An 18,341-nucleotide genomic window follows, 5' to 3' on the forward strand; every position below is an offset into this window, starting at 1 on the left:
TTTTCATGAAGGCTAAAACCTTAGTTTGAATTGTAAAAGGGAAACTAAAGACTTGCAATTTTTGTGTTCAGATCTATATGTACAACAATGGGTTCTGAAAGAAGTAACTGTTCTAATAGGGCCCCATATGATTTTTTTTCCTGATTATATTTTGATTCTGAAGGAAATATTGCAGTTATTCTTGTCTAGAGGTTTTCTGAGTGAGCTAGTATGGGATACTAGCATTTTCAAAAACAAGAACACAGAAGTTCACAAATTATTGAAAAAACAAATGGAATTCCAGAATATTTTAAAGATATAATTTTTTTTCTGGGGTTGAAAGATAAAGGTTAGTTTGCATTCCACAAGCAGTGTAGTTATTAAAAGAGATAAAACACATTATGCATATAAGGTAAGGATTCTTGGGAGGACCAGAAAGCAGTAAAACTGTGTCCAAAACACAGTTACTGCTTTACAGCATTGGCAGTAAGGGCAGTCATTATTTCCCAGCTGATTTGGTCAGTTTGTTTCTCTTACCAGTTCCCTCCAGAATCACAGTTGCATTCTTTATCCCAACTCCTACATCAGAGTAAATTTTATATCTAAACCAGCAAGTGGGGAGTGTTATCAAGTTCAAGGTGTATTTTAATAAACACGCTGCTGATCAATGATTTCAAAACCTTACTCAGTCTGATACTCCTGAATAATTTGTGCCTGTTCAGGTGACAGAAAACTTGCAAAGTGCTGGTCCATGCTTTGCCATCTCAGAGCTGAAGTAACTTATATTACTTGACATCCTGCAGAAAATGCAGCTAACTGGTAACAGGGTCTCCTATGCTAAAGGCAAAGACCTAATTTAGTTTGAGAAAAATGGAAGTGGCATTTGACAAATACCAAAGTTTATTGGTTACAAAAGTGAAATCAGACAGAGATGCAACTTGCTGCTCACAAATCTGAATTAATAAAATCTGGATTGTTATAAAAGAAAGCAGACGTCTTTTGCAGGAAGAAACAGCTCAGGAATGTTTCCTGGAGATTGAAATTACATTTACAATAAGGATCCCTGAGCTAAAATAGGATTGTTTGTCACAGATGAAACGTATTTTGTGATTTCTTTTTAAAACACCTATCATTTGACCCAGCTGCATTGCTGAAGAACAGGCCAAGGTGCTCCTCTTCATTCTGTAGGGAGAATTGTGAGACCACATCTTCATACTGCCATTGACTCATTTAATTTCTGAGTTTAGTGATCCAGAACTCATGATTTAAGAAACTGCAGACAGCACAAACTGATAAAAAATAGGCTGTATAAAATCTTGGTGAATAGAAAACCAACTCTGTCTTATCTTGAGATGGCTGAATAATTCTAACTTTGAAAGTCTTTCATCACGTTATTACATAATAATCTTATGAAAAGTGTTGGATGGAGTGATACACATGGGAAGGAGAAGAGTCCTGTGTCTGTTGTCACCACCTAGAAAATCTTGTTAATCTTGCTGCTTTTTTTTTTTTTTTTTTTTTTTTTTTTTCCTAGATTTTGACTCAAGGATATATTGTGACTGGAATTTCTAGCCTCTTAAAATTCTTTGAATAAGCAGCAATATATTATGCTTTAGTTGTTATGCTTGTAGAATAGACCTAGCCTTGCATAGCCTTAGAAACCCATATCTTATTTGTCTTTTCACGGGGCTGAACAAAGAAACACAATTTTACAGATGACAGAGGTGACATATGTGGCTATGAATATTCAGCCTTCCAGAGGATGATCAAAACATTGTAAAAAAAATAAACCATAATAAATAAGCATTCCATTTTGCTCTAAAAGCAAAGATCAGTGATAAGAGTAAATCCATTCCTGTTTAAAACAGGAAAAACCTTATCCAGGTTTACTATTGCTCTTAGTTCACAAGGATTTTCTGTTACAGTTCATTGGTCTACTCAATCTTATTTTAATTAAAACTACTTGCTACCCTAGGTTTAGGCTAATCCCTGAGAATTATGGACACAAACAGATATATAAACAAGAGGAGAGAAAATAGTTACTGATAGTTACTCATGGAGAACAGATCTGGGCTCTTTCAGGTTATCATACATGTTTCAAAAGTAAGGATTAACGCACAGGTGGGCATTTAAGATTTTGTTTTGTTTTGGATAAATAGTTCTGTTTCTGTTCAGGGCTGCTATACTCTGCATTGAGGCAGGTCACAAACAAGAAACACTCCCATGGTACATCCAATGAATTTTTGTATGATTATGATTTCACATTTGCTCTGCTTCTTGTAGATTCAGCAAGTAAAAAATCTGTATTTACTACTGAGATGTAAATTGAAATGTGTTCAGTTATCACTGGTCTTTTAAATCCTCATGTCTCCCAGGTGTGCACTGTGGGGAACAGAAAGAAATTGAACCACAGAAAAATCTGTAATGTTGACTTCAGGGATTCTCATGTTTACAGATAAGGGTTAACCTGGATAATCATTTCAGCCCAGAAATGAAGGGAAGAATGACTTAACTCATACTATTTAATAATAATTTCTTAGGATGAGGCTTTGCTCTTAGTTTTGAGCTATCATAAAGTGAAACCACCATGCATATTTGAAAAGATCATCTACAAACCATTCCTGCTGCTGCCAGCAGAATGTAGATGAGGGAAAAAACTGTTTTTGACAGTGTGGATGATTTCTTTCTTCTCTTCTAAAACCTATTGTTTGAGAAAGTATTGTACACAGATAAGTGATAAATGGTACAAGAATTGGAGTTGCCTTTGCTTATTTATTAAATGGCTATCAAGGAAAAGCTTTCAAAGCAGTAAACAGCTTTTGATTCTCCACAGAGTTGAGATGAACAATATCTATACAATGTCCTCTAAAAATTTCTATATCTGATGCTAGGTATGTGGATTAAACAAATTAGCAACAAAATTTTTGTTGTTCCTTGCCAATGTGTTGTCAGGAAACAAAAACATTTGTCACTATGAAAGCCAAAGGAAATGATAAAATTAAGAATTACTTATATATTGTTTATCATCTTGCCTTCCATAAGACTTTTTTTCTTTTAATGGACAGAAAGATAGGATAATAATTACATAAAACCAATTGAAAGAGACAGAGAAAAGATAAATCTTGAAATGGGAAACAGAACTGCATTAAGTGCCTTCATGTATGCACTCCAATCTAAACTAGCCTTGCTTAAAATCATGACTTTCACAAGATTGGAATCCCCTGGCTGGAACCAAGGAATGCAATGCATCTGGTTTGTTTAGCTCCTTCACCAGCCATGAGGATGCCAAGTTTTGATAATTATACTTTGTGAACTGGAGGAAAGGCCTCTCTAATGCTCCCTGATAAACAGTTGTGATAGCAACCTCGGGAGATCAGTTACCTGTCAGTCCTTCTTTTCTGCTATATTCTTATTTGTACATAAAGATTTGGTCTACTGACTTGAATAATTGTGCCTTCAATTGCATGTATCATAGCAATTTACAAACAAGCATTCATTAATAAGAACAAATGGGTAGGGGATTAACTATTTTAGTTAATTATTTTTTGGCATCCTTATTACTGATTTGGAACACCAAGCCACTGACAAATAGAAATACAATATTAATTATGTTTTATTCATTCTTTCACTTCCCACCATATAATTAAAATTATCCATGGACTTTATGACCAACACATTTTATCAGGAATTCAATAATTCTTACATGTTTGCAAAATTTTACTATCTTCTAATCCAAACTGCTAAAAAAGAAAAGGCTTACAATATAAAATTTAAAAATAAGCGAATAGGAACACGAAATTTGGATAATAAACACTTTATAAAGGAAAAGACAAAATTATTTTTTAATATATGCTTTGACTATGGAATATTGTCTTCTAGAGCATTTTTATGTCTCTTTTAATTGAGTAGCTTAGAAAGAGCTGGAAACAGATTCTATGTAAGAGTTCTATGTAAAACTGATTTATTGAGATTAGTTGTCCAAATGGTTCATACAAAATGGTTTGTACAAAATGTCCACAGCAGCAGTAGCTAAAGGAGGCTATTAGAAAGTAGCATTTTAGTCTTCCTAATACTCCAGGGAGATACTTTGTGATGTCTAGGCTCTCTACTGATAAACAGGAAACCTCTAACAGGTAATACAGCAGCTATCCTTGAAACAACAATGAAGGGTTGTTTAACATCAGAAATGCTTTAATTGTGAAGCAAGGACTGATCCTGGAAACCTGGAAGCCTCCAGGAAGCCTGGAGGAAGCCACTCACGAGCCTCAAGCTGTTAAAAAGGTTAAAGCATAAAAAGAAATTACCCATTGCTGGGGAAATGAATAGCAGTTTGGGAACAGGAAAAGCCCTGGGATACAATATTGCTGCTCTCACAGAAATGATGTTTTCCAAAGTTCAGAACAGCTTTTCCACATTTCACCTACACTATCTCAGCTTTGTGGAATACAGACATACAAGCTTGAATGACTAGAAAGTTAATTCTTGAATTTCTCTCAAGCTCAGGAGAGCAAAGCTCACATCATATCCTAGAACCCTATAGGAATTTCATGTAGTTGGACCAGTTTCTTCTTCTGGAATGACAATAAGCCTAATAGGTAACATGCAAGAAGTGAAGCACCCAGTGTCATACTGTCTGTCCATGTCAGCTTGTAGACCTCAGAAACTGCACTGTGCATGGCAAAAATGTGCAGTGGCTTTGTGCCTCCTGAATTAGCTCACACCAAAAATAAAGAAATCTCAGCCACAGGCACTGCAACAGGCTGAGCTCTGAAGCATGATCTGGAACTTTCCCAGTCCACAAAGGGAAAATTAAGTCCTGAGCAACTGAGCAACACTGATATTTTTGCACAAAACTCATCATTTCTGTTTGAATTACAGTGTATCTTTTGAAAAGACAGCTTGTCTTGATTTAGGATTTCAGGTGGTATGGAAATCATTCCACTGTTAATGCTCTATTTTTAGTTGGCATTCACCTCCATCAGCTTCCTTCTCTTGATCTCTTTACGCTTTCTTTTCTGCTAAAATCCATAAATCTTTCCTATGTAGATACTACGAAAATGAGATCGAGTCACAGGATAACCTCCTGTTGGATTATTTGATGGATTGATACCTTAAATCTTCCACAGGAGAAGGATCTTCAATCTTACCCTTCATAGTCCATTATTCAGATTTCAGACCATCTCACTAGACCTTTCCCAATTTTATATATTTTATATATGTCTTTCAGACATAGTAATAGCCTCACTGATGCTATAAAATGTAAGAGCATTTTCCTGCTTCTCCTAATATTCTTCAGCTGTTCTCTTCTCAGGCTGTATTTGAGAGGTGTTTCTCTAGCTTCTTAAATCAAAGGTCACCTTTTTAAAAAAAGATGGAAATTTTAGGAAAGCATGCCATCCTTGGATGAAATTTTCCCTTTTATCTTTTCAACTGAGTTTGTCCATTCAGTAGAAGCTGTAATAATTGTATGGTATGTTTTTAAAATCAGAATATGTGGACTGAGCCAAAACTGTTCTTGGCTTGTATCCCTGAAAAGTGAAGATATATCATCCTACTCTGCAGCACTGTTTTAAGTATTAAAAATAAATTCTTCAGTCAATGGGGGGATCTGAGTTTTACTCTGCAGCACTCTACTCTCAAACAGGATATAAACATTTCTTCAAACATTGCTGTTCAAACAAATGTGAAAAACAAAAGGCTGTGTGTCAGTAAGTGTACCTGGTGCAATCTTTCCCTCAAATATCTTTTCTTTCTGAATGCTGAGAGAAGCACAGGGCTTTAGAGCACAAAGCACTGAGCCAGAAATTTTACACACTGCACTATTTTTAAACAATGTGGAAAACAGATTGCACTTCCCTTTCCTTTGAAAATGAAAGAAGAAGAAAAGTGACCCCATTTTGCTCTACAAATGGGAAGGGTAGAGGTAAAAGGATGTGACAGTGGTGGTATCTGCCTGTTGGACAAGAGCTTCTTGCAGTATATATATATATATATATATATATATATATATATATATATATATGTATATATATATATGTATATATATATATATATATATATATATATATACACATATATATATGTATGTATATATATATATATATATATACATATATATATATGTATATATATACTGCAAGAGGTAGTGCCCCACTGTACACCTATAACTGTGTTGAACCAAACACACCTGATTTGTTGAGGCCAAAAGGAAAATAAAATAGTGAGACAATTCATATGGAAACATAACAAAAAAGTGATTTTTGAGTTTACCTCATAATGGTTTATAGATATCTTATATCACCAAACTGAAGCTCTGGAGATGGAGCTACTAGTCCAAGGTCTGAAAAAGAGTTTAAGGCTGAACAGGTTTCACAAGCATTCGAGCTTCTGTAACTTCCTTTGAATGAGAATGTAAATTACCAAGATATAAACCCTTGGGATAAGACCATTGCTCTGGGATATTTGAAAAAGAACCTAACACATTTTGACAAAAGAATCATTATATCTGGGTTTTCTAGTGAACACCTAAAAATCTACAACTGTACAGCATGCAAACCATTTCTCCAGAACAGGGAATAATTCAGTGAAAAATACACAGGAAAATTCACAGGAAAAATAAGTCTGAATCTTTCATTGCAGAATTCCTCAACCAGTCTCTACATCTCTCAAGACTTTATTCATGGTGATTGAACGTCCCCTACTCTGTGTCATTACAGAATCAAACCCAACAAAGTATGTGTCAATGCTATTTATTATTAGGTCTGCTCAAACATTTTCTTTTGCTTGGTTCGGTTGGAAAAGACCTTTGTGTTTTTAAATGGAAATGTTTTTGTTCTGTGAATTCTTGCTGCAGAAACAGCAGGGCTTCATGTACCTGTTTTCTAAAGCAGGGTTCAAAGTCACCTTGCTCCCAGCTATGTGCCAGACTGCAGCCCAAAGCAGCAGGGCCTGGCACATGAGCCAGAAAGGATTCCAGGCACCTGTCGAGATGTTCCTTCTTCTCCACAAGGTTTTGCAGGGTTGGTGAATTTTGAAACAGTCTGCTTCCAGACTGTCTTAGGAATGGAATTGTCCACACAGCTCTGAAAAAAAGAGGACATGTGATGATTGTGTAAAAAGTATACAGCAATTTGCTGCTGCACAAGGAGGAGCCCAGCCTTTTCCACTGAGCACAAAGCTGTGGAATGCCTTCAACAGTACCTCTAGGTACTGTGTATGCACCAAACTTACATTGGCATCTAACTGCCTAGGAGAAATGTCTTTCCAGAAAAGAAGTCTTCACTTTCCTGAAGCCCTTTTTGATATAGGATAGGTCTTTGTCAAAAATCCATGACATCTTGGATCAAACTTAATGAAAGGAGGCTATGAAAGGTTACAGAGCAACTGTTTCCAGAACTACCATTTTAACCTTCCAAGGCTTTCTCTGTTTGGGGTTTTTTCGGTGTTGGTTTTTTGGTTTTTTTTTTTTTTTTTTTTGGCGTGGGGGAGGAGGGGAGATGGTGGCTTTGTTTACTTGTTTTATTTTGTTTTGCTTTGTGTTTTTTCTTAAAAGGAAGAAATATCCCAAACCAAACCCCCTTATCCAATAAATCTAAACTTCAAAACTTTAAAGCGTCATCCTATTTTTTTTCATTTTGTTATGAAAACCTTTTGGTATGTTGTAAGCATTGAAAACCCTTGTGGTAATATTTCTACATCCTATTTGTAGTACAATGTCAATCAATATTATTTCCTCTTCAGCTCATAAAGACCATAGTCCTGTGGTCAGTGGTCCTTCATTAACAAGAAAGTGAAGTCCAGCCTATGCTTCATAAAACTGATGCCTTCCTACTTTCCATACAAAGGTCTTTTAAACGTCTTCTCATTTCTTAAGAAACAACAAGTCTTTTCAATGTTATTATTCATGTATGAATTCTTTCCAAGAACTATTATTAAATTCCTTTCAATACTTTCTCAGAACAATTCAGAGTGTGGTGATTTTGCATTGTCTCAGCCTCCTTTTTCAACAACACTGTGATTAAAGAGCAAATATTTTGAAGCAGCCTTGGAATTATTCTTCCTACAGGCAAATTAAATCTAACAATACTTTTCTTTCTACAACTGAACATAGATTTTACATCTTTGGAACAATCCTCCATAATCAGGTTGAAGTATCATTCCTGCATTTCACAGCACATCTTTCTCAATTATTTCATTATTTAGTTTTTATGAAATAATATTTTTCTTTATTTCCAGTACTTTAAATTTCTGCAAGGGTTACTTAGGACCAGGAATTAATATGATGTAGTGGTTAGGATCCAGCTGCATACCAAACCTAAATGTCCTCTTCATCATAACTTCAGCCCTTTGTACTTCAGTCCTGCATTTACATTAGAACAGTAATAATGGCAAGTTTATCACATTTGAAATTTGGAGTGTTTTATATACAAAAATAATATGTACATATAAATTTCAAAGTCAAAAGCATTGACAATAAGTTCCAAACTAATTTTGGAACTCCAAACTAATCTGAATCGTTTTTTTTACCAACTACCCCAGGAAGGAAACTGGTAAAAAAAAAAAAAGATATCAGCTAGCACATATACAGATTACACTAAGAGTTATAGTAAAAATAATTATGAAATATAATGCTTTAAGTAGGAAAATAATTGGTAGCAGAGATGCCAAAGAGATCTACTTTAACTTTTGTTTCATTTATTTTGCTAATTAATGAACTTAAAGCAATAAGAAATGGAATGTGAGTGATATTTACATATTATAAGGTTTAATCTAATAAAAGAAGAACACCAAAACTAGACAAGAAATGAGAAAGGTTAGAAATTTGGTCAGAGAAAAAGAAAAATATGTCTAATTTGGAAAAGATGCAGGTTGCTCTGGGGGAAAGAATAAACTGAAGAAAATATCAGAAGAAGGATTCAGCCAAAATCCCTCAGTGTGACTCCAGATAGCAAATCATAAGGAATCTTGCAAAGGAGCACAGCAACAAAAAAGTCAGTGCAAATTTAGGCTGTACATGTGGAGGCACAATGCTGTGGCCTAGGGAAAAGATGGTTCCAGGCTGTGCAGCATGAAAGAGACCACCCCACACACAGCTCATGGGAACAAGCACCTCCGTGCCAGGGAATTTCAGCAGGCTGGAGGCACTTCAGAGAAAGCAACAGAAATAAACACGTGGTTGTAGGTATCATTTCATGAGCAAAGTTCAAATCCAATAAATACTTTGATTTGACAAGGTGGTTACTAGGAAGGAATATGATTACACGCATCAAACACTGCTATCATCAAGGAAGAAGATAAATAGGATGCATAGAAGATCTGGCCCTACATCTACTTTCAAAATGTTCATGTGCTTGAAAACAACTTCTGTATTGTCTTCCAGATGAACTCCTTCTTCTTACGTCAAATTTCTCTCAAAAATGGATGTATCAGTGTAGATGTCAGACTGAAAGAAAAAAAAATAAATAAAAAAGCTGTTTTATGTAAAACTAAAAAAATTATTGAACTTAAAATGCTGCTTTAATTTTATGTCCCTTTTAGCTTGATTTATAGAAAACCTTAGGAAAAACGTTAGCTCTTTCATAGAAGACAAGGCCTTCAAAGTTTCCTGATGATGTGGTCCTATTTTGTACAAATTACATATAAAACCTTATTGACAGCAGGACTGAAACTCAGATGTTTCAGTTCCTAGGACAGTGGTTTAAACTATAAACCATATGACTGAATGGGGAAATATCTAGAGGGAAAGAAATGGGAATTAGGGGTAGAATGGATCTGAATCAGGATTTTAATATCTTAATGATAGGCTCAATAATAGGCTTCAAGAAGGAAAACAACTTCCTTCTTATTCATTTGGAAGACAGGGTTTGGTCCCCTTTCTAAGGCTGGAGAGGAAACCTGAAATAGTATGTTCACAAAAAGTAAAAATTAAATTTCTTGCTATCTCAAAATTAATTCTCCATTCCTCTCAATCTATACCACCAACTGAATAAGGGCTGGATTTATAAATAGTTTTAACAAGGCAAAGTCGGCATTTTTCAGCCAAGACAGTTGTTAAAAGAAACATGAAACAAAAATAGTTCTCTACCTTAGAACTCATTAGGCTGTAAATATTTCCTGTGCAGATCTGTTTATTCGACCAATATCCACAGCTCAACTGATGCTCATAAGGTCCAAATCAATTTTGAATTTGATAGAGCTAAATAATTAATGGAAGTGTTCACTCATGTGCACATTTAATTGATTAATATGAAGTTAATGGGCATTCTGAACTTATCTTCACCACTGGGGACTTACAGCTGGTAAAATTAGTCTTTCTTAGTGGAAAGATGTTCAATCTGGGTATGAGTCAAGTACAATCCAAAATTAAATCAGTAGCCAGAGTCATCTTGGTAGTACTCCTAATAAACACAGTAGAGCCAAAATCTTTAAGCTTACTTGGAAGAGCAGTAATTTTGGCCTGCTTACTTGACTAAAGGACTTTGTGATGTGCACCTCATTTGCACACTTACTACATATTTCCAGACACAATTTAAGACACAAACACAGAATTGAAGATGTTAACACCTTTCTGCTAAGATGTTGTCAATACTTTCTGCCAAGTAGAAAGCATAAATGTGATGAACATGTAGTCTCCTGGTGCTGTGGGATACTTGACCAATTCCATGTTTACCTAAATATGGATCTGTTGGATGAGTTTCAGGCAATAAATTTTTAAGCTCTTGACTTTTATTTCAGGACAATTTATTCAAGACAAACTATCAAACTCTCACTGAATTCAAAAGTAGTTATTGTTAGAAATAGCTAAACTGTACTATAATATTGGCAAGAAAATCAATATCCATCTATTTCTGTTGACAGAGGAAGTCAGTCCATCATATAAGAGATTCACATAGAAAAATAACTGACTGTAGCTGCATAAACTTTTGAAAGCACCAGGCTACATACTTCCATAGGGAAAACATAAATATGAGCCTCACACACAGAAATAACTCCAAAAAGCAATAAAAAATGTCAGGGACATTTCTGTGGCAGATTTTTTGACAGGGCTCCATAGTTCTGTTTTCACCTTTTTGAGCAATAAAATTGTGTTTTGTCTATGTACTCCTATACTGTTCATAATTCAGTTTTACACTTCTGTGAGATGCTTGCCCAAAATATTTGTCCAGTATCTTCCACAACAATCTGGCAGCTTTTCACATGTAATCAGCATGGAACCCCCTGCAGCTATTTTGCTGCACAGCTCTACAGAGCTGTGAAGTGAGTATAAATTGATAGTTTACTCCTAATGCAATTACAGACATTCCAGCCCTTGTCAGACTAGATTGGGCCCTTCTAAATATTTAGACAATTCTGAAAGTATTTATGCCACCTGTATTTTTTTGCCACAAAGTTATTGTCATATATTGACAAGAATAATTGTTCCTGTACTGCTTCTCCCTCCCAGTGAAAGTGACAATTAGATTAGATAGGAGTTCAAATTTTTCCATTGCCTAAACAGAACAAAGCTTTGAAAGTTAACACCCTTGCATGTATTTATATGCTTATACCCTGAGGATGCAATATACTGTAATCATTCTTTTTTCAACAGACATTGATTCTTCTGCACTGGTCAATACTTACTTAATTCCACAGCCTATTATACAGATTTCTTGGTTCTTGCATTCTATTTGGTGTAACCCATTAAATGTGATCCAGCCAACCATTTGTCTGTATGTCCTTGAGCTTCACAGTGAATCAAATAATCATTTCCTAAACAATGTAGCATTTCCAACAACAAAAAACAGGTCTAGATTCTGGTAAGCACGAACAACTTTTAAAATTAAAATGTAAATGATATTAAAGAAACAAGGGATAAATAGTGGAAAATTTTCTTGCAAGACAGTTTTGCATTTAAAATAATGAAAACATTCATCAGAGCAAAACAGAAATAGATTTGATTTGTAAAATGAGGGTTTGGATCTCCTCTTTTGCAAGACTGTTTGTTCCAAGCCTACCAACCTTCTGGATTTATGCTATTTATGGCCTCACACTAGAGTTTGATTCTCCCTACCAGGTCTAGGTTATTTAGAAGTCACAGCAGACACATGTGAGAAGAAGACAGCAATGTCAGATAGAAAAGAGTAAATTACATAGGTCACACACACTATGTGGCACTAATATTAGTATTTGTGTATCTGTTTGTCTTTTATTGTCACACAAGTAATTCTGGCAAAATTCCTGGAACAATTTGGATAAATAAACCTCAGCAAGTGTGCAGCTTTTGGCAGAAAGAGGGTTAGTCTTCATTATTTTTAATGGATTCTGTTCATGCTAAGATCTTATTGTTATATTTTCATTTTAAATGTGAGCTATTGTGCTCCACAAGGATACCGTGTACACTTAATAATTAGAAGGATACTTCCAGGTGCATTTACCTCCCTATTTCTGTGAGTCTAATGGCCCCCTAGAAGAAAATAAAAAAAGAAGAGGCTTTTGTTGCTTGCTCTTTATTGAAATGCAACAGTGTGACTCCAGCATAAGAGAAGCATTAGCAAAAAGAAAATACAACCAGCCGACAATTCATGGAATGAGGATATCACTAAGAATACTATTGGGACCCAGGAAGAGAATTCATACAGGACAGATAGAAAGTTACAAATGGATCTACCCTCGTCTTCCTGATCTCACTCTTTCATATTTGAATAACACATTTTTTGTCTTCAGAGAGAACACTGCAGCATGTTAGCACACAACTCAGGGGAGTACATGCCAGCAATTTTCAGGACTGATCTTCAGGGAAAGAACTGAGAAGTGTGATGTTTATTCAGTAAGAGGAAACATTTCCCGAATCCTTAACAAAAAAAAGGGGGGAAAAGCCATTTCTAGGTGTGTTTTGGTTTGGGGTTTGTTTGTTTGTTTGTTTGTTTGTTTGTTTGTTTTTGTTCTCCCCCACACCAGTGTAATTTCAAGATATCTGGCAAGTTGACAAAGAAATCAGGAATTTTAAACATCTTAAGTAGATGTCATGATATACAGTAGTACTGACTGCACTATGAATGATTAATATTTTCCCTACTCCCTGTCACAATGCATATTTTCCCTTCTTGAAAGACTGACTGAAAAGTTGGCCTAGATTACAAAGCACTTTAAAACAAGTACTGGCATTTAAAAAGGGAAAACTAACATTCTGACTAATAACCCCCTACATTTTGACTGAACCTTGGTGTACTCACCATTTCAATTACAACATCATCAGAGAATATTGCTACATGATGATCTCGGTAAAGATTAAGAATAAAACTACTGAAAGGTGAATTATCTGTCAGTAATGTGGTGATAGCAGAGGCATTTTAGAGGCAGTGAAAACAATGAGCTCTGGATACTAAGTGAAGACCTTTTGGCAAACTTTCATTTGGAGAGATTCTGTGTCTGCACGGAGTTGTCTCCCTGCAGGCTCGAACGATAACCAGAAGGAATTAGTTCCTGATTCAGCCAGGCATTTAAGGACATGAATAGTCCCATTGAAATCAATGAGATTACTCACTCACTTGAAGTTAACCACACGCTTAAGAATCTTTCTGAAGTGAATGCCTAATTAATGCCTACACTCGAAGAACGCTGTAGGAAACTGGTTTGCCAAAGACTGGCTTCAAATCACCTTTGCAATGTTTGTTTGGAAAGTCTGTCAGAACTTTCCCATGAATAGGTGCCTTTTTCTACCCTGCTGAACTGCCAGGATAGCTGGGGGCAAGTAGGTAAAACAGATGAAATAGTCCTTTGCCCTGCTCTTTAAGAAGACTGCGGTGTAGAATAAACTCTTCCCACTTTGTCAAAAAAGCCAGTTGTTTTCCAGACTAGATTTTCTTGTATTTGTATCTTAATGAGTGAGCTTATTACTGTAGCAAATGTTCCTCCTGCGAAGCACTTCTAAAATGAAATTAAAGTGCTGATTGATTTGCAAGATTTGCAAAATGTTATTCATGTGTTTTTTTTTTTTTTTTTCAAAAGGGCAAAAATACCCCAACAGCCTTTTTCCAAAAGTTTGAAAGGAAGTCTCCTATCACCATGAAAACGAGTGTTCTCAGTTGAAAAGAAAATGCAGCTAAAGGGAAGATCATAAAATTAGTCTTATCTTAATTAAATTAGTTCCATGAAAGGGAAAAACCAGTTTCCATGCTTTAGGGTTATGAGAATTAGAAACTCAAAAAAATAGATAAATCTTTAATTTAAAATAATTTTAAACCGTTTTAAAACATAAACAGTAACTGCTTAATATTGCTAAACAATTACTAAACAGAAATCCTCCTAATTTCTAAGATGAAGTAAAAATTCTACATATAAAGCATAAAATACATAGAAAGAACGTGAAGATATATACAGTATAAATTATTTTCCTTATAGGCTGAAAGCCAGCAGCCATGTTTGAAGATGAGATACCTATAGCAGAGAACAGTATTTTGTCAAAATAAAAAGGGAGTCTTTGATAAAGTTATGTGACTTACATACTCTGGGCTTTATTCCAAACTCTACTTTGAACTTCCGTCACTATCAAGGAAAAGTGACAAACCTTTGTACCTCATTGCTCCATATAAAAAACATTGGAAATTCTTTTGTTGTTTGTTTGTTTTAAAATTTATTTTTAATTTCTCTGTGGAAAAGGCTAGACTTTCTGACTTGCTATTTTGAGGTTTTGACACAATAAAGCCCCATTTTGTATACAAGGTGCTGAAACAAAAGCAGAATACAGACTGTTGCTGAATTAAGGAATTATAAACCTTTAAACTTTGTCCTTCAGCACTTTTTGGCTAATAAAATTCTGCTTTCAGTAAAGGTTAACACAGAGTAAAGCCTGGAGTGCAGTTCTGAGAGGGCAAGGTGGGTTGAGCAGTGGCCAGTTCTTTCTCTGCCTGAGTGTTAAAAGGTAGAGATTAGGCTCTTTCCCAGGCTCTTTCCAAGGTGAAAAAGGGAAGTAGCCTGGGACAAGAGGTAGCAGGGACAAGGAAGATGTAGCATTTTTAGTGGTTCGTGAGATTGTCCCCTATATGTCTAGAAACAGCCAGTGATGAGGAATGATGCCTTGGGGGTGTGCATGAGATCCGCAGTGGAGACAGAGCAGACGCGATTGTTCTGCCAGTTCCTGTCCTCCTGACTGATCCTGCTTTGTGATTCTGCTTCCTAACCAGCATCTGGAACCTACACCAGCATCTTTTGACACTGGCTGTGTTACAATCCTTTCTCTCCTCTCTCTCCAGCTCCTAATCTTTCTCACCAAACAGTCCTCTTCAATATCACACATGCCAGCTTTAAGTTTCGCATCAAATAACCTGGTGCTGATGGAAACGTGTGCTCGTTTTCCAGGCCTGGTTGTGAGAAAAACCAGCAAAACAAACTGTGGGTTTTTAGCCGAGAACATGGCTTCTGTTCAAAAACATGTCAAGTTTGTCAAAATTGTCTAACTGAAGCCCTTTATTATCACACAGTGGTGAAATAATTTGCCTGAAGGGGTAACAGAGCATTAATAAATTTAATGAATTGTACATTGTTCATGACAGTCTCTAATGGTACACTCTTCTGTGTACTGTACATTCCAGATACCACCTCAGGTCCTACTAATTAATATTCATCAGTATAGAAGCATAAAACTCAATTTGGGACTTGCAGCACAAATCAGCCATTCCCAGGATGCCTCACTGAAAGCATTTCCCAGGCTAGGTCATATGCCACCTAGTCTTAAAACATGCCAATAGGTTGTGTTTACCTTGTCAGTGGTTTATCAGCCTGATGTCACGGCAAAACTGGCAATTCAGGCTTAAAATATTCATGTCATAATGTCAAGATTAGCATCCACTTAGAAATGCAGAGGAAACCAAACTTGTTTCTTTTACTGCCCTAACTGCTATGGTAAAGCATCTGAAATTGTGAATGTTGCCTTGTTAAGTCCTATAGTATTTTTTAGCTATTTGAAAAAAAAAAAAAATAGTAAATCTTTCTTTCTAAATAATTCCAACATCTTTAAGAAATAGCAACAAGGCTTTAAAAACCTTGTCAGAATTTTGTTGGCCCAAATGAAAAAGGTAAGGGAGCTTCCCCCATCCCCCCTTATAATTTACTCTATACTGGATTTATTACATTATGGAAAAGAGAACTACAAAATAATCAATTAATTTATATTGTGCAGAAATGTAAGGAAACCTTGGTCCAGAATTGACTTCCTTAGTAAACTGCTTCAAGTTGATTTGCTACCACGGAAATTCAAATGCATACTAATATATTTCATGCATTTAAAGGTACAGAAATGTCAGCATTTTAACAAAAAGTCCAACTCCAGCTATGGAGTTAGCATTATTCAGAGAATGTCTTGCTGGTTCTATTTGCCAAACACTTGAAAGCACAGACAGAAAAAGAGAAGGTATTTGATTTCCTAAACCATAGGTTCATACAAATATACATTTTTAACCTTATAATTGTACAGAGTGGAAAAGAACCACCCAAATAACCAAACCCCATCCCCCAACTGAATCCCCAAAACCTGCAGCCACCAAACATTTGCCTGTAAGTAGGTCTCCACAAATAGTATTTCAAATTCCCTGCTGTTTGTAAGATTCACCTCTGGAAACCAATCAGATTGTGATTGTCTTTCAGGACCTTTGCTAGTGCATGCTTAACTGGCATCAGTGGCATAGTGTGTTTATTCAAATGCTTTCATATTCAGTCACTCCCTCATCTGTGTGCTTCACTTCACCAAGAAACTGCACTTCCTGGATGGCTTATATTCTTTCTCTGAGATACAAAGAATTAAAAAAAAAAAAGTCCCCCAGCAAATCCACGGGAACATTCTAAATTTTAATTAATTTCCGAGCAAAAACTATCATGGTAATATTTTCATAACACTTTTGGTAGTATCTTTCTCTTTTACATGTGTTTTGGTGTAAAAGGTCATCAGCAAATCAGTTTTCCCTCTTACAAATTGAAACAAACCCTTCAGCTGTCATCAGTGGCCAGAGTAATTTAAACTACTGTAAGACAAGTGGAATGATAAGACTGAACACCCTAGGTTTACAATATTTTTTAAAAAAAACATAAGTACTATCTGAAAGACTTTTTCAACTCTACCTTTCCTGATGATGGTGTGCTGGAGAGCAATCAGTTCTATGTGAAGATTAAACAAGTTGGTAGCTTCCCCTATAGCCCTGTGACTCATTCTGAAAATCTCTGTGCTGATATCAGCATGCTGAATACCAGAAAGAAAGTGACCCAGCAGTGACTCTGGATAGCTTCATGGACTGAAGCAAATATTTACATTAATTGAGACAACGGGGAGGTGGGGTGGCACAATGAAAGCCATATTTGTCCTGAGTTATGTCACTGTTCCAAACACAGCTTCTCTGTGCAAAAAGCAAGGAGCATTTTAATTACCCTTCTCCTCCCCCCTCATCAAAATATTTTTAGGATTACTTGACTGTGCAAACTGTGATAGCCAGTTGTCAGGAACAAAGGGCACTGTATTTCTGAGAGAAAGAGATGGTCTGAGCAATCAAAATTCTCAGACATGCACAAAAGATGAAGAAGTTCTCCCTAATTTGATCACTTGTGTATCAACTGGGCAGCTAATAGCTTTGCTTAAATAATTGGACTGTAAAATATATACATATTATGAAAGTCCTCTCATACTCACTGGAAAGGCCTGCCTTTTAGGAAAAAAAGTGGCTCTCAGAAAATGAAAAGGGGAAAAATAAATATGAACTACTGTTAAACAGCTTTTTATATTCATGCACTACTTCAATAAAACTAACAGTTTTTCTTCAAACATTTGAACAGGTCTCTGGAAATCGGCATGTCTTAAGGACAGAATAAGCAATCTGGAAAGCCAGACTCCTAAACGCCAAGTTCATATTTTTTTTCCCCTTGGTATAACAAATGCTTTTAGGTAAATTTCAGTAAATTGAAAATGCAGAGGAAGTATTCAGATTTTTTTTTCTATGTATAAAACATTTAGGCTGCATAGTGCAAGCCTGGCCATAAGGTCAGATCTGTCCATAACATATTGAGATCCCCTATCATTTTGATGCACACAGGACTGGGTGTATTGATAACTACTCCATTATTGTCTTCTCTTCCTTCCTTTCCTAGAGAATTGTCTTTGGTTTGCCTTTTTTTTCTTTTAGTGTGTGTGTGGCTCATTTTGTATTTTTTCCCCCTAAAAAGGCAGCACTATCACTTTATTACAAATACTTCTTTATGATGTATTTCTTAATTCTGATCTGCCTGATAAGATATATGCCAGAGTCATTCATCCATTAAGATGATCAGAACACTTCTGACCGTGAACAAAGAATTAACCAAGTGATTTTCTACAAGTTATCTCATAGATAGCATTTATTGTT

Source organism: Oenanthe melanoleuca, chromosome Z (genome assembly GCF_029582105.1).
Source record: "Oenanthe melanoleuca isolate GR-GAL-2019-014 chromosome Z, OMel1.0, whole genome shotgun sequence".
NCBI classification, from domain to species: Eukaryota; Metazoa; Chordata; class Aves; order Passeriformes; family Muscicapidae; genus Oenanthe; species Oenanthe melanoleuca.